Genomic DNA, 12,722 nt, shown 5'->3' with positions numbered 1-12,722 from the left:
TCATGGATTATTTCCCTCTCTCCTCACAACAGCCCTGTGAGGTACAGAGTATCCCACTTACAGATGAGAACACAAATGCTTAGTGGCTTTCCAAAGTCACACTTCTGCCAAGTTCAGAGACCAGGATTGAACCCAGTCATCTGAATTCAGAGCTGGTATCTTAAGCGGTATGTCAGACTGATTAATTGCAATTTCACTAGATTCAGCATAAACTTATTGAATACCTATAATGTGTGTCAAGGACTACAGCCAGAACTATGGGGGACACATAATATGCAAGATGTGTGAATCTGATCTTCACTCTCCAAGACAGAGATCATATTGGAGAGCTCGGCTACCAGCATGACTGCATGAGGACTTCTGCCTACCTGCTCCCCAGCTGAACTAGAGAAAACCTTTTAAAAAACCAAAACATTTAAAGCCTTTGGAAACAGTCCAAGGAGCAAACAGCAATCTAGTCAAGAAAAGCTTTGAAAATTCAGAAATGACTTCATTTGCAACAGAGCATGGAGAAGTTTACACCCAAGGGCATTCATTCTCAAGAACGGCATAAGGTGTGGTGAAAAGAACTGAGTAGAGAATCAGGGATCTAATGAAGATACAGCCTAGACCACAGACCAGGTGGTCTGCAGGAGAGAACTGGGGAATAAGACAGCTGGGAGGAACCCTTCTGGGGTTAGAACAGATACCAAACATTAATCTCAGAAGCTAATCCTTGGAAGGTGCCACAATTTCACTGCATTAGTCTGTAGAGGAATTTATTCCCTGAGCGCTGTTGAAAACAATGGCGCAATGGACAAAAATCCATGGAATTTAACTGCTGGGTGATCACACGCAGCAGTTAAGTGGGTGAGAGTAGGAGACAGCCCTATGTGTGCCACTGTCATCGCAGGGTGACTGTGGGCACATCAAAACTGCACCTCCCTGAGGATCAATATTAGAGGCACAACAACACATTGAGAAAGAAACTCACCTCCTTAAAATAATCCAGCCAGTAGCAACATAAATAACAATAACACATCTGGGAAGGGCTTGGGGGGACCAGCACCTAAAATATCCTGTGCGCAGGAAAAAAAAAAAATTCCAGGCATGCAGAAAAACAGAGAAGTATGACCCACATGCTGGAAAAAAGTCAGGCAAAAGAAACTACCTGTGATAGTGTCCAGATGTCAGATTTAACAGAATAGAGTTTAAAGCAGCTATTATAAATATGTTCATAGAATTCAAGAGACATATGGTTAAAGAATTAAAGAAAGGTATGATGACAACTTTTATCAAATAGAGATAGTAACAAAAACAAGAATTATAAAAAACAAACAAATGGATACTCTGGAGTTGAAAAATACAATAACTGAGATCAAAAATTCACTACAGGGGCTCAACAACAGATTTGAACTGGCAAAAGAAAGAAGTCTTGGGACTTCCCAGGTGGCGCAGTGCTTAAGATCTGCCTGCCAATGCAGGAGACACGGGTTCGAGCCCTGGTCCCAGAAGATCCCACATGCTGTGGAGCAACTAAGCCCGTGCACCACAACTACTGAAGCCTACACTCTAAAGCCCGCGAGCCACAACTACTGAGCCCGTGTGCCACAACTACTGAAGCCCATGCACCTAGAGCCCGTGCTCCACAACGTGAGAAGCCACCTCAGTGAGAAGCCTGCACACAGCAGAGAAGAGTAGCCCCCGCTCGCCACAACTAGATAAAGCCCGCGTGCAGCAACAAAGACTCAACACAGCCAAAAAAAAAAACACCAAAAAATAAAAAAAGAATCCTTGGAACTTCCCTGATGGCTGAATGGTTAAGAATCTGCCTGCCAATGCAGGGGACATGGGTTTGATCCCTGGTCTGGGAAGATTCCACATGCTGTGGAGCAACTAAGCCCACGTGCCACAACCACTGAGCCTGCGTGCTGCAACTACTGAAGCCCTTGCTCCTAGAGCCTGTGCTCCGCAGCAAGAGAAGCCACCACAACGAAAAGCCTGTGCAGCGGAACGAAGAGTAGCCCCCACTCACCACAACTAGAGAAAGCCTGCGTGCAGCAAAAAAAAAAAAAAAAAAAAAAGAATTCTTAAACTTAGATTAATAGATTATGCAAGCTGAGGAGTAGAGAGAAAAAAGGATGAAGAAAAACGAACAGAGCCTGAGAGAAATATGTGACAGAAATAAATACATGAACATACAACTGGAGTACTGGAAGGAAAGGGGAGCAAGGAGCAGAAAAAATATTCAAGGAAATAATAACAAAAAAGTTCCCAAATGTATTGAAAAACAATAACCTACACGTGCAGGCAGCTCTAACAACTCCAAGTAAGATAAGCACAATGAGACCCACAGACAGATACATCAGAGTTAAAATGACGAAGGTATAAGACAAGGAGAAAACCTTCAAAGAACCAATAGGAAAAATGACGAGTCACTTACAAGGGAACCCCAATAAATTTAACAGCTGGCTTCTAGCAGAAATAATGGAGGCCAGGGACTTCCCTGGTGGTGCAGCAGTTAAGAATCCGCCTGCCAGGGCTTCCCTGGTGGCACAGTGGTTGAGGGTCCGCCTGCCGATGCAGGGGACGTGGGTTCGTGCCCCGGTCGGGGAGGATCCCACATGCCGCGGAACGGCTGGGCCTGTGAGCCATGGCCACTGAGCCTGCGTGAACGGAGCGTGTGCTCTGCAACGGAAGAGACCACAGCAGTGAGAGGGGCCCGTGTACCACAAAAAAAAAAAAAAAAAAATCCGCCTTCCAACGCAGGGGACACGTGTTCAAGCCTTGGTCCGGGAAGATTCCCACATGCTACGGAGCAACTAAGCCCGTGTGCCACATCTGCTGAGCCTGCGCTCTAGAGCCTGTGCACAACTACTGAGCCCACGTACTGCAACTACTGAAGCCCACGCACCTAGAGCCCATGCTCTGCAACAAGAGAAGCCACCACAATAAGAAGCCCGTGCACCACAACAAAGAGTAGCCCCTTAAACTGTATTGCAAAATTGTCAGCCTTCCCTCAAGTAATCTATAAATTTGATATGATTTCAATAAAATCTCCACAGGAAATTAAAAAAAAAAAAAGAAGAAATAATGGAGGCCAGAAAGCAGTGGGATTACATATATAAAGGGCCGAAACAGAAAAAAAAAAAAAATGTTAACCAAGAATCATATATCCGGGAAGGCCACTGTTCAAAAATGAAGGTGATGGCTTCCCTGGCGGTGCAGTGGTTGAGAGTCCGCCTGCCGATGCAGGGGACACAGGTTCGTGCCCCGGTCTGGGAAGATCCCACATGCCGCAGAGCGGCTGGGCCCGTGAGCCATGGCCGCTGAGCCTGCGCGTCCGGAGCCTGTGCTCCGCAATGGGAGAGGCCACAACAGTGAGAGGCCCACGTACCGCAAAAAAATAAAAAGAAGGTGAAATAAAGACTTTGCCAGATAAACAAAAATTGCATTTGTTGCTAGCTGACTGGACTTACAAGAAATACTAAAGGAAGTTCTTCAGGCTGAAAGTTAAGTGACCCCACTAAAGATAATATAATACATTTTTTTAATCCTTTCTTTTCTTAACTGCTATTGCAAAAAAACAGTTGGATGAAATGATATTTTGTAAAATACTATGGCTTACAACACACACCTTAATATAAATGTAATATATTTCCTAGTAACAGCCCAAAAAGAGGTGGGTAGAAGCAAAATAGCAATATGCTATGGAAGTAACCACAGATGGTAAAGTAATAATTATAGCAATGCACTGTAGGGTTTGTAACATTAACAGATATAATACATATAATGACAATACCATGTAAAAAAAGGAAAATGGGGGGACTTCCCTGGTGGTCCAGTGGTAAAGAATCCATCCTGCAATGCAGGGGACGTGGGTTCAAAACCCTGGTTGGAGACCTAAGATCCCACATGCTGCGGGGCAACTAAGACCGCATGCCACGACTACTGAGCCCTCGTGCTTCAACTAGAGAGCCCCGTGTGCCACAAACTACAGAGCCCATGTGCCACAACTAGAGAGAAGCCCGCACGCCGCAACAAAAGATCCTGCATGCTGTAACTAAAGACCCAACGCAGCCAAAAATAAAATTAAAAACAAAAGGAAAATGGTAATCAAGCCATACAGCAGTAAAGGTTCTATATATTACTGGAATTCAGCTAGTATAAATCTAAAGCTAACTCTGGGCTTTCTCTGCCAGGGGCCTGGGTTCAATCCCTGGTCAGGGAACTAAGATCTGTAAGCGTGGTGCAGCCAAAAGACAAAAAAAAAAAAATCTAAAGCTGATTAAGATGTGTATAGTAAGCCCTTAAGATATATTTTTTAAAAAGATCACTAATGAAATCTAAACGCTACATTAAAAATACATATAGAAAACAGAAAGTAAAAGGGCAAATGTAAATTCAGTGATATCAATAACATTAAATGTGAATGGATTAAACAATCCAATCAAAAGACAAAAGTTGTCAGACTGGATTTAAAAAAATATCCAATTATACGCTGTCTACAGGAGATACACTTGAGATTCAAAGATACAGAGTGAAAGTAAATGGATGGGGAAAGAGACTCAAACAACAACCACAAGAAAACTGGAGTGGCTGTACTAGTATCAGACAAAATACCTAGACATTAAAAAAGACTTACTGGAAATAATGACATTTGATAATGATAAAAAAGGTCAATCCATCAAGAAGACATAACAACTAGAAACACATGCACTTAGTAACAGCATCAAAATACATGCAACTTTTAATAAATGACAAAAATGAAAGAAACAGACAATTGAACAATAATAGTTGGGAGACTTCAATACTCCACTTTCAAAAATGGACAGAATTGAACAGAAGATCAACAAGGAAACAGATAACTGCAACAACACTATAAACCAACCAGACCTAACAGACTTTTACAGAACACTCCACTCAACAGAATATACATTCTCAACTGCATATGGAACATTCTCTGGGAAAGACCAATCGCTGGGCCATAAAACAAACCTCAATAAAAGCATAAAAGTGATGCCAAGTATGTTCTTCAACCACAACAAAGTAATGAACTCAATAATGGGAGAAAAGTTGGCAAATTCATAAACATGTGGAAATTTAACAACACACTAATGAATAACCAATAAATTGAAGAAGATATCAAAAGCGAATCAGAAAATAATTTGAGTCGAATAAAAATGAAGACACAACATATGAAAACCTACAGTGTAGAACCCAAAAGCAGTGTTCAGAGGGAAATTTATAGCTGTAAGTGTCTATAATAAGAAAGATCTCAAATCAACAACCTAACCTTCACTGGAATCATGTTGATTATAACTGATTTGAAGAAGGCCAAGTGAACTGAATAAGATCACTTGAACAGCATGTTTCTTGTAACTATCCTTATATTCTTCTCACAAAAGGTCTATAAAACATTTGTTTAAAATTTTTTTGTATCAAAATATTTGGAAAATTAGAAGCTTCTTTTTAACATGTATTGATATGACTTGAATTATTATTTTATGAAATTAAGAGCCCTATATACCCGTAAATCTTTTCACATACCGTTTAAGATTTAAAAAAAAAGAAAAAAAAACCTAACCTTCCACTTTAAGACACTAGAAGAGCAAACTAAACCCAAAGCAAGCAGAAAGAAGAAAACAACAAGTATTAGAGAAAAATTTAATGACAGAGAATAAAAAGAACGATTTTTTAAAATCCATGAAACCAAAGAAGATCAACAAAATTGACAAACCTCTGGCAAGTCTGACCAAGAAAGAAAAAAAGCAAGGTGGGAAACCTAGATTTCACTACATGCAAACAGCACAATTCTGTATTACGCAACGTTACCAAGAGTTAGACATGAAAATATCCCCACTTTTACTTGGACATATAAACTACCAAAAATTAACTTACCAAATAAAATTCTGAAATATCAGTGCAAGGCACTGTTTCATGCACTTAACTTGGATTAACCGACTTAATCCACACAACCACCTTATGTGGCACATATACAGCTGATCTTCTTTATTCACAAATTCCATATTTGCTAATTCACCCGCTCACTAAAATTTTTTGTAACCCCCCAAATCAATTTTTGCACTCTCAAGGTCATTCACAGACACAAGAAGTATGAAAAATTTGAGTCCACTGACACACACATTCCCAACTGATGTTAAACAAGGCAACATTCTGCCCTATTTCAGCTCTCATACAGAGATGACCAGAGCATAGAGACTGTAGGAACAGGGTGGTGAAATGCAAGAAACTCCAGTTCTTCATCGTTTAGGAGAGTTTAAGTCATTTTCCCAAGACCAGAAAGCTAATGAGTGGAGGACTGTATAAGCCAAGAACACAAGTAAAGAAACTGATGGTTGAATGAATTAAGAGTAGTTAAAAAGCCAAGAAGAAATAAAATGGAATCATAAAAAAGAAGGAGAACAATTGTAAAATGGAAACAAAGCACAGATGAGACAGACAGCAAACAGATAGTAAGATTACAAATTTAAATCTAACCATATCAATAATCATATTAAATGTAAGTGTTCTAAATGCCCAATTTACAAGGCAGAGATTGGGAAAACAGTTTGGCAATTCCTCAAAAAGGTAAACATGGAATTACCATAAGACCCAGCAATTCCACTCATAGGTATATATACCCAAAAGAATCAAAAGCAGGGACCACTCATAGGTATATACCCAAAGTATTGATCTATTGTACAAATACCTGTGCACCAATGTTCACAGCAGCATTATTCACAATAGTCAAAAGGTAAAAATAACTCGTGTCGGGATATCATTATACAGACTTAAAAATTAACAGTTATAGAATATATGTATCTTCAGGTTTTACAGATGCTCCCAAACTGTTTTCCAATAAAATTAATTGCATTTTCATACAATGGGCTCCACAGTGAAATACTACATAGTAACAAAACAAACTTAGATAAATCAAAGAAACATGAAATCTCATAAACACAGATACAAGAGAAAGTAGAGGTTACGGTACCATTTTTAACAAGATAAGCATTACCAAAACTACTCTTTGCTATCAGAAGACAGGATTGTGGGGTGGCCACTGTCTAGAAGGGAGCAAAGGGGAACTTCTGGGGTATGAATACTATGATAATATTCTGTTTCATAATCTGGATGCAAGTCATACATTTTTATTTTGTGAAAATTAACAAGCTATACACAGTTATATAACTTCAATATATGAAGAGTTTAAACATTTAAGTGACTATACATGCATATATGTATTTGTGTATATATACTTCAATTAAAAGGTTTCCAAAATCCGAAAAAAAAGAGAAAGAAAGAAATCGATACATGCTAAACATGGATGAATCTTGAAAACACTATGCGAAATGAAAAAGTGAAATAAACCAGACAAAAAATGACAAATATTATATAATTCCACTTATATTAGCTCCTAGAATAGACAAATTCATACGATAGAAAGTAGGGGAATAGACCATGTTAACACTAGTCAAAAGATCTGGTTATATTAATACTGGACAAAACAGATTTCAGAGCAAAGAATATTACCAAGGATAAAGGTCATTTTATAATGATAAAGGAGCACATTCAGGTATTTCCCTGGTGGCGCAATGGTTAGGAATCCGCCTGCCAATGCAGGGGACACGGGTTCGACCACTCGTCTGGGAGGATCCCACATGCTGCAGATCAACTAAGCCCACGAGCCACAACTACTGAGCCTGCATGCCACAGCTGTTCAGCCCGCATGTCACAACTACTGAAGCCCACGCGCCTAGAGCACGTGCTCCACAACGAGAAGCCACCACGATGAGAAGCCTGCACACTGCAATGAAGAGTAGCCCCCGCTCGCCGCAACTGAAGAAAGCCCGTGCACAGCAACGAAGACCCAATGCAGCCAAAAATAAATAAATTTTTTAAAAAAGAAAAGTATCAAATCTTCAAAAAATAAGAAACACATTCATCAAGATGACCTAACAATCTTAAGCATTTATGCACTAATAAAAGAGTTTTAAAATGCAAGGAGCAAAAACCAACAAAGCTGAAAGAAGAAACAGACAAATCCAAAAAAATTATAGAAGATTTCCATATATACTGATAGAACAGGAGACAGAAAATCAATGTGCTGTTCAAGTCTTCCATATCCTATCAACCAGCATGATAATATTTACAGAACACTCTACCCAACAACAGCAGAACTTGTGTGTTTTTCAAGTCAAAATGAAACATTTACCAAGACCATATTCTGGGTCATAAAACAAATCAGTTAAGCTTTAAAATACGTAATTCAAATTATGGAAAGTTATGTTCTCTGACAAGGGAACTAAATTAGAAGTCAATAACAGAAAAAGAATGCCTGGAAAATCCCCCAAATATCTGAAAATTAAGGAACACTCTTCTGAATAACCAATGGGCCATAGAAGTCAAGGGGATATGAGAAAGTATTTTTTACTGAATGAAAATGAAAAGACAACATGTCAATGTTTGTGATGTGCCACTGGAACAGCACCTAGCAGGCAGCTTATGGCACTCAACAGAAGCAACTCAAAGAAGCAGCATCAATACAATGACCTCAGCTTCTACCTTAAGAGGACAAGAAACACAAGCTAAACTCAAAATGAGCATAAGAAATAATAAAAAAGAACAGAAGTCGATGAAGTAGAAAAGAGAAAAAATAATATAGAAAAATCAATGAAACCAAAAGCTAGTTCTCTGAGATCAGTCTAGCCAGACTGATAATGGAATAAAAGAGAAAGGACAAAATTAGTAGCAGGAATGAGAGAAGTGACATCACTACATTTTCTATTGATATTAAAAAGATAATAAGCAATCCTATGAACAACCTTATAGCAACAAATTGGACAACTTAGACGAACAAAATCTGTGTAAGATACAAACTACAAAAGCTCATTAAAAAAACAGATAGGGCTTCCCTGGTGGCGCAGTGGTTGAGAATCCGCCTGCTGATGCAGGGGACACGGGTTCGTGCCGCGGTCCGGGAAGATCCCACATGCCGTGGAGCAGCTGGGCCCGTGAGCCATGGCCGCTGAGCCTGCGTGTCCGGAGCCTGTGCTCCGCAACAGGAGAGGCCACAACAGTGAGAGGCCTGTGTACCGCAAAAAAAAAAAAAAAAAAAAAAAAAAAGATAATCTGAATACCCCTATGTCTACTAAAAAAATTATATTTTTAGCTTAAACCTTCCCAAAAAACTTCAGGTCCGGATGGCTTCAATGATGAATTCTACCAAATACTGAAGGAAGAAATAATACCAATTCTACACAGACGCTTCCACAAAACTAAAGAGGGTATGTACCTCGCAACTCAATATGAGGCCAAGATTACTCTGATACCAAAACTGGACAAAAACATTATAGGGGCTTCCCTGGTGGTGCAGTGGTTGAGAGTCCGCCTGCCGATGCAGGGGACACGGGTTCGTGCCTCGGTCCGGGAAGATCCCACATTCCGCGGAGCGGCTGGGCCCGTGAGCCATGGCCGCTAAGCCTGCGCGTCCGGAGCCTGTGCTCCGCAACGGGAGAGGCCACAACAGTGAGAGGCCTGCGTAATGCAAAAAAAAAAAAAAATTATAAAAACACTATAGACAAACATCGTTTTTGAACATAAATGTAAAAATTCTCAAGAAAATGTTAGCAGACTGACTCCAACAGTATATAAAAATAATACACCATGACCAGGTGGGATTTATCCACCTGAAATGCAAGGTGTGTTTAACATTTAAAAATCAATGTAATTCACCATGAAAAAACCCCTAAAAAACAGAAAGCATAGTATGAACTAAAAGCATAATAAGACATCTCTAAGAAAACACAAGAAAAAATCTTGGTGACCTTGGCAAAGATTTCTTAAATATAACACAAAAAGCAGGAATACTGAGGAAAAAGAAAGAAAGCAGACTACTAAAATTAAAAACTTTTGCTCTTCTTTGCACTAAGTAAGAAGACAAGCCACAGATTAAGGGAAAATATTTGCAAAAAAAAATCAATATGTAAGAAACTCTACAATTCAGTAAGACAAACAACTTAACTTAAAAATGGGCAAAAGATATGAATAGACACCTCACTCAAGAAGACATATGGAAAGCAAATAAGCACCCAAAGATGCTCAACATCATTTCTCATCAGGGAAATGCAAATTAAAACCACACTGAGATAACACTACACTAGAATGGCTAAAACTAGGAAAACTAACCATACTAAGTGTTGACAAGGAAGCAAACAACCAGACCTCTCATACACCGCTGGTGGCAATGAAATGGTACAACCTCTTTGGAAAACAGTCTGGCAAGTTTTTCTTTTTAAATAATCAAACACCTACCATACAATGCAACCAATTCACTCCTAGGTATTTTCTCTAAAGAAATGAAAGCATACATTCACACAAAGATTTGTATACCAATGTTCATAGACTTTTTTTAATAGTCGAATACTGGAAACAATCCAAACGTTCACCAATCAGGTGAATGAATAAACGTGATATATGCACAACACTGAATACTATTCAAAAATAATAAGAAATAAACTACTGATGTAAGTACCAACATGGATGACGTTCAAAATAATTGTTCTGAATGAAAGTAACCAAGTCAGGTTAAAAAAAAAAAGAGTACATATTGTATAATTCTATTTATATAAAATTGTAGGATATGAAAACTTATCTATAGAGTCAGAAATAAATCAGTGGTTGACTAAAGATGGGCAGTGGGGAGGGGTTATGGGGAGGAACCACAAAGGGGCAGAAGGAATGTTTCAGAGATGATGTTCATTATCTTGATTGTGGTGATGGGTTCATGAACATACACATATGTCAAAATGTATTAAATTGTACACTTTAAATGCGTGCAGTTTGTTCTAGGTCAATTATACCTCAGTGGAGGAGGGAGGAGAGAACAGAGAAAAGAAAAATAAATCAATCTAGGAGGACCAGTATTCAGAGCTCAGAGAAGGCAGAGTAAAAGGAAAACAAGAAAAAAATCAAAGAGCATTCCCTAGAACTAAAGAACACAAGCCTCCAGACTCAGAGTCAGCCAAGCACTGATCAAAATGAATTGAAATTTAAAAAAAAATCTGTACCTAAGTACATAATTACAAAAGCTTATACCACCAAGGATAAAGATCTTTTAAAAATTCAGAAAGAAAAACGGATCAACTACAAAAGAATGAAAGCAAAAGAACACAGAAACCAAGAGCATGGGCTTCCTGGTTTTGACACTGGCTCTGACATGTTATTAGCCACAAGACCTTGAGTACCTTACTTAACCCCTGTGTGCTTCATTTTCTCATCTGTAATAAGAAGGAGAAGGGGGGGAGGAGAAGGAGAAATAGTTATGTAGCTGTTATGAGGATTTAATAAATTCATCTGTGAAGTGCCTAGTACATGTTAAACACTAAATAAGTGTTAGCTAAATAAATAAATCACATTAACATTCAACTTCTCATCAACAATTCTGGATGACAGAAGTCAAAAGAACAATGCCTTCAAAGTTTTGAGGGAAAGTAATTTTCAAACTCTGCTTAGCTAATGATTATGCACGTATACAAGGGTAGAATGGACTTAGAAAACTCACATACCACACACCACTTCTTAAGAACTCAAGTAAGAACAAAAACCAAGGAAGGGTTTAAGCCAAGAGAGATAATGGTTAAAAAACAGTACCTCCAACTGAAGAAATTTTTAAAAATCTCAGGAAGCGGCTTTCTAGCAAGTCTAAATAACCAGGTGTGACAGCAACAGAAATAAAGACTTCAAGCAGTCTCCAACTAGAAAGAGGACTCGACAGAATAACTGATGCAGGAGAGTCTAGATGGGGAACGATGTATAATGGAAAACAGGCAACACACAGAAAAAGACAAAAGTAGCACAAGAGAAGAAACAGTCACAGTACATAATCTGAATCTACACAGTGGCAATCATCACCAATACTATTTGATTTTTCATGTTTTGAAACAAACCTGTATAGCCAAAGCCCTGACAATTTAATTCTGGATGCCAACGAAGCAAGAGCACAGCTGAGAAGCTTGGGATGAAGAGTAAGGAAACAGCAGTAGAAAAGCTAATACCTAACCTCAGAATGTGAAGAATCACGGGATACTTTGTAAAGGAGATGGAATAAAACAATAAAGGAATATTACTTAAATTTATCAAGTTTACCAATAGAAGAAATAAAAATAATGATTAGGAGGATGGGGGGGGCATGTGGGGAAGGGCACTGTATAAGTGACTACATCCTCTTCTATCATAGCTAAAATTCAACAGATACACTCAAAATCAATAAATCAGATGTCAGCAAGACATTTAGAGATAGAACCAAACATAGTTTAAAGCAGTTATCACTGGAGAGTAGAAATGGGATAAGATGTAAGTAAACTTTAAATAAAGTTTGATAAAAGTTTTAAAAGCAAAGGACATGAGCATTCAGTTTAACAGTTTCTCTTTGAGAAAAGCACACAGAGTACTGGAAATTCATCAGAACAAGAGTTTCGGTTCCTCCTAGGATAGAAACTAAGCAAAATCAAGATCTCACATCGAATGAACCCTGGAGATCCATCTACCTGTCCAAAAAACAAACAAACGAACAAACAAATCTCACTAGCCTAAGCAAAAAGTTCCCAGTGTCGACTGGGCACTTCCTTCAAAAACGAAGGGGTGGGGAGCATAATGTGCCCCTGAACTTCCCAATCCGGAAATTCTCATTAAGAGTACAAAATCGAACTGGGACGGAAACAAGGAAACGACAAATACAAAAC

The 12,722-nt window shown here is 38.8% G+C and overlaps 1 protein-coding gene across 2 annotated transcripts in view; it reads right to left on the bottom strand.

Annotated features, from left to right (window-relative positions):
- Window positions 1-12,722, bottom strand: part of XRN2 (5'-3' exoribonuclease 2) — an 80,017-nt gene that overhangs the window by 66,429 nt on the left and 866 nt on the right. The gene's annotated exons all lie outside the window — the stretch shown is intronic.

This window comes from Globicephala melas, chromosome 15 (genome assembly GCF_963455315.2).
Source record: "Globicephala melas chromosome 15, mGloMel1.2, whole genome shotgun sequence".
NCBI lineage: Eukaryota > Metazoa > Chordata > Mammalia > Artiodactyla > Delphinidae > Globicephala > Globicephala melas.
Note: the sequence above shows the minus strand (reverse complement) of the source record. Positions and strands in the feature narration are given on the sequence as shown.